Consider the following 8,207-nt stretch of genomic DNA (forward strand, 5'->3'; position numbering starts at 1 on the left):
ATTATTATGTATTCATTATAGTTAATGAAAAGAAAAGCCCAGGTAAATGTTTGTAAGAATCAAACATGCCACTGAAGTTTTTATAGAATATAGGCTGTTCTAAATCATATGACTTGTGCTGTTTAATTAGGCCTTTAGGTCATGTAATTTTTTTAGAAACAATTATTCTTTCAAATGGAGAGTGTATGGCTTGCTTGAACTTGTAGCGCAATCACACTCCTTAACCAGTGCAGCATTGCCAAAAGCCAAGTAAAAAGGCAGCATCCAGCAAGGCAAGGCAACAGAAATCCAGCTGTCCCATTTCCTGTATCAGCTATACATCAATTATTTGTCAGGCAGCAGGTGCAATGTCACTGCAGGTTGTTGAATCTGTGGAATATTGCCGTGAAGATTGCCGATGACATTTACGGAGCACAATGGTATTCCAGGAGCTTCTTGGTGTTCTTTTATCAAAGGTGACATACTGAATAACCTGCAGGTTAGAATCAGGAAGGCCAGACCTCGCACTAGGGACAAATGAGGTATATTGATGAATGGTCTGACACAGCAGGCCTGCCTGCAGAGAGTAAGTCCTGGGAGGTGAACATGAACTAAGTCACAGAAATCCAGAAAGAGAAGCAGATGAATTCTAAAAAGAAAAAGGCATGATGTCTCTGCACTTAGCTCAGTAGAGCGTATTATCTTAATGACAAGCTTAGAATTGAGGACATGAAAGAGTCTGAGGCTGCTGGAGACTCTGAAGACTTATGTTTAACTTGACAGTGGGTACTCTGCACTGCCTATGGTCCAGCAGGTAGTTTCAGTCTAAACTCAACCTTTAGTTGACAGGGCAAAACAATCACTGCTGACTTATTGCACTGAAGTTGCATGAGGTGTAAGCAAGCCCAGAATTTGGCTCTGTGGGTTTAATTTGGTAAAAGGCTTTGGCAGTTAATCCATCAGTTTTCTGAGAACAAAGCTTATCTAGTACACGGAACTATCAGATCAGGCTTTGTTCTGTGGTCTATGACTCAGTGTGTGAACTGGAGTTCTGTTGCATTGGCTTTTTGAGAATTCTGTATAAGTAAGGAGCAGCAGTGGAAAAGTCCCAGTTCAAAGTTAAATTGGTATTTTTTTCCTTTAATTTACCCTGTGCAAACAAGGATTGGCTCCACTGAGGTCAGTAAAGTTACTTCAGTATAACTGAGAGCTGAATTTAACAACCTCACAACAGAAAACTAAAGGGTACTTAATATATAAAAGGAGGAAATACTTCAGTCTTCCTCTTACTTTCTTCTGAGTCTAACCAACTGCCTGGCTTCACATTCCTGTATTCACACAGGGAGAGTGGTTTAAGAGGAAGATTAGCCACTGAAGAGCATACCACCACCAATTAAAGAGGAAAGTGTCCACAGAAGTTAAATGTGATTACTAAATTTTTTCTTTAACTTACTCTAGCTAACTAAGTGTTATCTTGGTTATTTGTGATTCAGGATAATCTACATTGTGCCCAAATGAGAGTTGCATTGGGAAATGGCCAGAAGGCCACATACAGTTTTAATAAACTGTAGCCACCCTTAATCTTAATTTAGAAGTCTGGCCCAGCTAAAATTCTTCTTCGTGATTCAAGTATTCAGTTACAGGATCAGGATAAATGTGACTTAGGTTTCCTAAAGCCTGTCCATCATTACTGAAGGGTAGGGCAGGAACAGGCTACATTGTTCAACCTTGTGGGTCAGAACTTTGACTAGTGCAGGCTTACTCAGTGTATTTATAATGGTGGCCCTGATCCTGCACTTGGATCTGCTCAGGCAGTTCATCTGCCCATATAGTGTTGTACAGAACTCAGTGGGGCTCCATATAGGCAGAAGGATCCATCCAAGGATGTAGCCATCCCTCCATATCCAACTGAGTTTCAGAGGCAGGAGATATAATATGATCCCATGGCTTTGTGCAGAGGTAAAACTTTGAAGGAAGTGAACTAAACTTTGGATTTATTTCTCTCTCTGATGAAGGGAAAGTGTCTACCAGAGGTACATTGTCCTGCCAGGCTAAAATATATATGCCACATAAGAGCAGAAACTGAAGAAGAAATTTCTCTCTCAGCAATGTACCCAGCCACTTGATGGTGTCATCATCTGCCAGATGGAGAATCAGTAACCCACCGTCAAAATAAGCCAGCGGGCACTCGTGAAGGATATGAGACAAGCTGAGTGCAGCTACATCATGGGTCATTAGAAGAATCTCATTTGAAGAGATTAGCTATACAATTGCCCTGAGCTATTCAAAACTAGTTCAAAGTTGTGCCAAGACTACTCCTGCCCCTGCTTTCCTGCCCTGGCAGCTTGGGACTTCAGTGCCCTGCCTGGTTTGAGCCAGACCCGCTAGCCTGCTGCAAACCCAGATCCAGGTCTGAACTACATCCCCTAACAGCTGCAGACTTAAATGAAAGCAGCTTAAGAAGTGTTCCTGTCTTTAACACTCAGATGCCCAATTCCCAATAGGGTCCAAACCCCTAATAAATCTGTTTTACCCTGTATAAAACTTATACAGGGGAAACTCAAATTGTTCGCTCTGTATAACACTGATAGAAAGATATGCACAACTGTTTGCCTCCCCTCCCCAGGTATTAATACATACTCTGGGTTAATTAATAAGTAAAAGTGATTTTATTTAAATACAGAAAGTAGGATTTAAGTGGTTCCGAGTAATTGCAGACAGAACAAAGTGAATTACCAAGTGAAATAAAATAGAACACACAAGTCTATGTCTAATACATTAAGAAAACTGAATATAGATAAAACCTCACCCTAAGAGGTGTTACAGTAAACTTCCTTTTGCAGACTAGTCTCCTTCTAGTCTGGGTCCAGCAATCACTCACACCCCCTGTGGTTACTGTCCTTTTTTTCCCAGTTTCTTTCAGGTATCCTTGGGGATGGAGAGGCTCTCTTGAGCCAGCTGAAGACCAAATGGAGGGGTCTCCCACGGCCTTAAATAGACTTTTTCTTGTGGGTGGAGACCCTCTCCTCTCTCCTATGCAAAGTCCAGCTCCAAGATGGAGTTTTGGAGTCACATGGGCAAGTCATATGTCCATGCATGACTCAGTTTTTACAGGCAGCAGCCATTGCCCACATGCTATCTTGAATGTCTCCAGAAAGACTTGTGGATTGGAGCCTTCCAAGATCCATTGTTTGTTAAATGTTTCTTGATTGGGCACTTAACTTTGTACATTCCTTTCTCAAGAAGCTGACCAAATGCTTTACTAAGGCTACTTAAAAAAATCAAGCAAATACACAGACAATATAACTTCGAATACAAAAATGATACATGCATACAAATAGGATAAATAGATTCAGTAGATCATAACCTTTACAGAGATATGTTACATGGCATATGTTGCATAAGACATATTCCAGCTATGTCATATATACATTCATAAGCATATTTCCATAAAGGTTTATGGGGTGCACCGTCACAGTTGGGTAGGTGACAAGAGAGTGATTAATGACGGTCATCTCTGACCACTCATTATGCCAAGCAGACCCCACTGTCACATCCCATGGCGGCATAAATGACCATACAGGACGTCTAGAAGACAGGCAAGCTGATGAGTGGTTGCCGAGATCTGTGTACAAAAGCAGGTCACTGTTCTCATGGATCTTGGCCAGCAGTGTGATGGAAACCTTCTCCTGGTGAATATGAGGCGGTGCTATGTTACGAAAGTATTGGCGCCATGGCAACGGAGTTGCACATAAAGTCCTGGTAACAATACACATAGCTTTGTTAAGCAATACATCAACGAGCCTCGTATGAGAGCCCCGGAGTGCCCATGGAGTCAGCGCCTGCATCTCCAACAGAGATTGCTAGATGGTCAAGTGTTGGGAGGACCTACTGGTCACAGTGCACACTGAGAGGCTTATATACGTTGGCAATCCTGAAGCCACCAACCTGGATCACTTTATAAAAACTGGAGAAGGGGAGTGGAGTAACATCAGATGTACTGGAATGCATGCATGTTGCATGGCCGTGTTTAGCATCAGTGGTGTGTGAAATGAGATCAAAGCTATAAATGTTGTAACATCCTGCTACATTAATTACAACATGTGTTTCTTGAAAAAAGATTGCGTCAATATTGGGATGAGAAACCAAGGCACTAATGATGCTGTGCTTAGCTGCTGACAGGCCCTTGACATTAAGCTGAAGAATTTGATCTGCTGATCCAGTGGCCTGAAAGTCAAAGGGTGGTGATTGGGGTCGCAGTCAGAAACAACACAGGGCAATATCACAACATTGATTATTAAACAGAAATTCCCATCGGAATTAGAGGTGTTCTGTTTAATAATCCATGGCATGATAGGACTCATACAATAGAGCAAAAAAAAACAACAACCAAATAAAATGGCTACAAACTGCATTTTTGGAATATCATGGCACAAGAACCTCTGGCCTACCACTGGTTCATGTTACAAGTAAACCAACTCAAATACTGCAGAGCTGTGTAGAGTCTCCACAGAGGTGGGGGTGGGTGATGCTCTCCTTGCTTCCCTCCACCACACACTTTCCATTTGAGTAGGGCAGTTGTAGGAGATCAATAGGGGTCAGTCAGTTTGAGGGGATGGATTATCACTCCAGAACAAAGACAAGCAATGCACAGCAGTTCTACATGGTTTCTATTGGAAGGAAGGAATGTCATTCTAGCAGTCAGACAAAGAGAAAGAGAATTGGCTGTGGATAACCTGGTTGGCTTTGAGTCAATCATCTGCCACAAGGGCGCAGGTTGCATAGAACATGGTAGTGGGAAGTTTTGTTGTAGGCTGGGAGAAAAAGACAGCAGAAAAGGGGGCAGCTAAAAGCTGTTGTGGAGAGATCAGATCTAGTGGCAGCAAGAGCCAGTTGGGAAGTCCAAGGAACAAGAATCAGTACCCCAATTGTAAAACACATTCCAATATGCATGACTTCAGTATAAGGTTGTTTGGGACCCAGCATGGGACAGAAGGCTGGGTTGGGCTGCTTGGACTCAATCAGTTTAGAGAGTATTAATCTGTACATTTAGATGTTGGGGGATTGGGTATATTTTACTTCTGCTGGGGACATGTATGTGTAATTCCTATAAGAGTCTCCTCCTGGAACTGCCCCTAATATTGACTAAGGGCTTGCCTGTCTTAGATAAGGATTGCTTTAGTGTTGAGAACAGCCTCTGGTCTCAGGATTAACTCCTGCCTCTCTGAGGGGGTGTGGGGTTGGGGCTCAGCTAGGAACAAAGGAGGTAATCCCAGGTGCAGTCTCAGCCACGCCTGGGATAACCCCACCTGACAAATGCCCAGCATCATTTCTTTACATATTCATGAAGTTTTATTTTGTAAAACTGACAACACACTTTCAATTAGCTTGGCAGAGCAGTATAAATGCATGAGCTGATCTCCCCCATTAGAACTTGAAACTGCAAATTTATTTAAGTAGGTGGTGAGAAGAGTATTTTTTATATTCCCAATGACATATGTTTCAATACAATATGTTACATAAAATTAAGGGGGAAAGAAGGAAAAAATATCATCCCCCAAAGAAGCACAGAATAATATAGAAAATCACATCTGGTTCCCCGAACAGCAATGAAGTTGTAAAGGATATGTATCTGTGGTGTCTCTTCCTGGAATGACAGGGGGAGACAGTGATAATGGCTGTGAGAGTTTGTATGGTATATTACTAGGCTGAAGTTGTGGTGTGATAGAAAGATAAAGCTTTGAACTGCAGCAGTCCAGAGTTCTGCTTTATCTACAGAATGGTTCCAATGTTTTGTTCTGCCTGTATAGCTTATGACTGTGGTCATCCATTCTCCATCTGAACACTTTTAGATGGGAGCCATAGGAATAAGCAAAGTGGCAGAAAAAACAAAACAACTAAAGTGAGCTGCATGCCAGGCTTACATAATCAGATGATGCTGTAGCTGGATAAGGCCAAGATAATTATAGGCATAGTCTGTGCACAAAGGATCAAGGAAGTTCAGATCATGCATATTTACATCTCCACTGTATCCTTATTAGTATGGAGAGCTGGCCAAAAAAAATGAAACATTTTATTTGCAAATAATTATTTGATGAGAAAAATGCCAACATTTGCAGTGGTATGATTAGAGAACAATATTAATTACATTCATCATCAGTGACTACCTCTGAAAGATTGGGATTGAGCGTCGCTCCTTAGATGGCCCACATCACTGTAGTATCTGTAAACGCAACCCTATGAGGTAGAGAAATGCTATGATGAGGCATGAAGATTAAGTATTTGATTGAGCAGTCATAAACATCAGTAGGTGTCATTCCATGTGTAACCCATACACCTTCTGGGTGTGATATACTGTCCCATCCAATGGCACCTAGACCACTTAACGAGAGATAAATGAGTCTGCTCTACAGCCTTAGCTAACAGGCAGTTGGCTTTTTAGCTCATGCTGTAGAGGCTTATGCACTAAGCTCCAGGGGTCCCAGGTTCAATCCTGCCTGCTGATGACCAGAGTCTGTCAGTGTTACACATGGACTTCAGTTGACATTGGCTCAAGCCCATAGTGACTTGCTTCAGGTCAGACCATAATTCAGTGGCAGAGCTAGGAAATGAGTAATTTATGTTTAACACAGTACTGTACTGTAGTCACTTTTTTTTGTTTTGTTTCTGATGCTGCCTGATTGCATACTTCTGGTTTCAAATGAGGTGTGTGGTTGACTGGTCAGTTTATAACATTGAGCTTCTACTGTAATTCAGATAGAGAACAAACCCTCTTACTGACCCATCAATGGGAATTGAAAGATGTACCCAATTTTTTAATAAAATATTTAGATGATCTAAATCTGTTACACAACTAGTGGGGGAAAAGGGCAGAAGGTTGTGGGAAAAAATCCCGTATTTTTGTGGGGGAAAAATTTCTATAGGCGGTAAAAAAGTGAAATCTTGGCCCCATTGAACTCAATGGCTCCTATAGCCTTATCTATATTTATGGATTACTTTAACCAATTACCCACCCCAAGATGGGGGTTTACATGTACTTTAATCTGTATGAGTTCAGCTCCCAGGATCCACTACAGAGGTTGTCGGTGGAAGGAGAACTCCATGGTGCACAACATAGTTCTTTTTCTATAATAATTACTTTTATTATCCACCGAACAACTATACACACACTGAATTCTGGTAAAGAAGTGAGAGACCAATATGGTACACATAGTATTTGCACTACTCACACCATGCCTTGCAGAAAGCCCGAAGTGTTAGCCAGGGTGATTACGACTGGTGGTGAGGATGAGGAAGATGATGACTGTCTCCCCAACAAGGCACCTAGGCCAGGATACAGCTTTTACAATAAGTTACACTAATACCGACTGATCTCTTGTAGACATTACTATCTAAACTCAGCAGTTATTTTCAAAACATCAGTACATCACAAACAGTCACATGCTTAGCACATTTATAATATAACTAACATTCTAAGACCTAATTTGATTAACATAAATCTATTTCAGGCCTGAGGCCCTTAGTTAATGTTGTAACACAGGGGCTATCTTTTATTTCACCTCTATATCCTAATTATACTTGATAGCTTTTATTCTTGGCCCCACTCCCACTGACTTTAACAGGAGCAGGATTTCATCAGTGAACATTTTAAACCATTTCTACTGTGACAATGCTTGCCCTGTCCTTAACAGACAACCCCACCCAAAAAAGCCTGCCTCTCACCTTCTTCCAAATACAAAGTTTCCACAAAGATTTATGTCCCACAAACTTTCAAAAATGCGGTTTTATTTTCTCCCAGAGCTGGCCAAACAATCCCCGTCGTTACTCATGATGTCTTATCAGCTGCTCCATAGAGCCAGTACTTACTGGTATGGTCTTGTTTCCTTTATCCAGAGTAAGGGGCAAAGCTTGACTATGTATCCATTCATTTGCACAAACATTGCTTGTTCCCAGTTCATGGACTACATTTTTAGGCTCAAGATATCTCTAAACTAGAATCTTAGATCTGAATTTCAGAGTCAGCTCCCACCTCCAAATGGGAAAAACAAACCACAGCCCCAAACATCTGAGAACTTTGGGCAATTTTAAATCTAGAGATACCAATTTTATGGTTCAGTCCTGTCACCCAGTATTCTGAAAAAGGCTGCCTTACAAAGCATGTTGTCAGGCAGGCTTCAGTGTGATGGACACAATGAATATGGAACTGCTACCTGTGCCTCTCCATGTGC

At 41.5% G+C, this 8,207-nt stretch overlaps 1 long non-coding RNA gene across 1 annotated transcript in view; it reads left to right on the forward strand.

Moving 5' to 3' along the window:
* Positions 1-1,549, forward strand: part of LOC120397073 — a 41,637-nt gene extending 40,088 nt beyond the window's left edge. Inside the window, exon 4 of the long non-coding RNA XR_005593657.1 lies at positions 1,322-1,549. This is a non-coding gene — a long non-coding RNA (uncharacterized LOC120397073). The remainder of the gene's footprint in view (positions 1-1,321) is intronic.
* The last annotated feature ends 6,658 nt before the right edge of the window (positions 1,550-8,207 follow it).

Source organism: Mauremys reevesii, linkage group 2 (genome assembly GCF_016161935.1).
Source record: "Mauremys reevesii isolate NIE-2019 linkage group 2, ASM1616193v1, whole genome shotgun sequence".
In the NCBI taxonomy this organism is placed as follows: domain Eukaryota; kingdom Metazoa; phylum Chordata; order Testudines; family Geoemydidae; genus Mauremys; species Mauremys reevesii.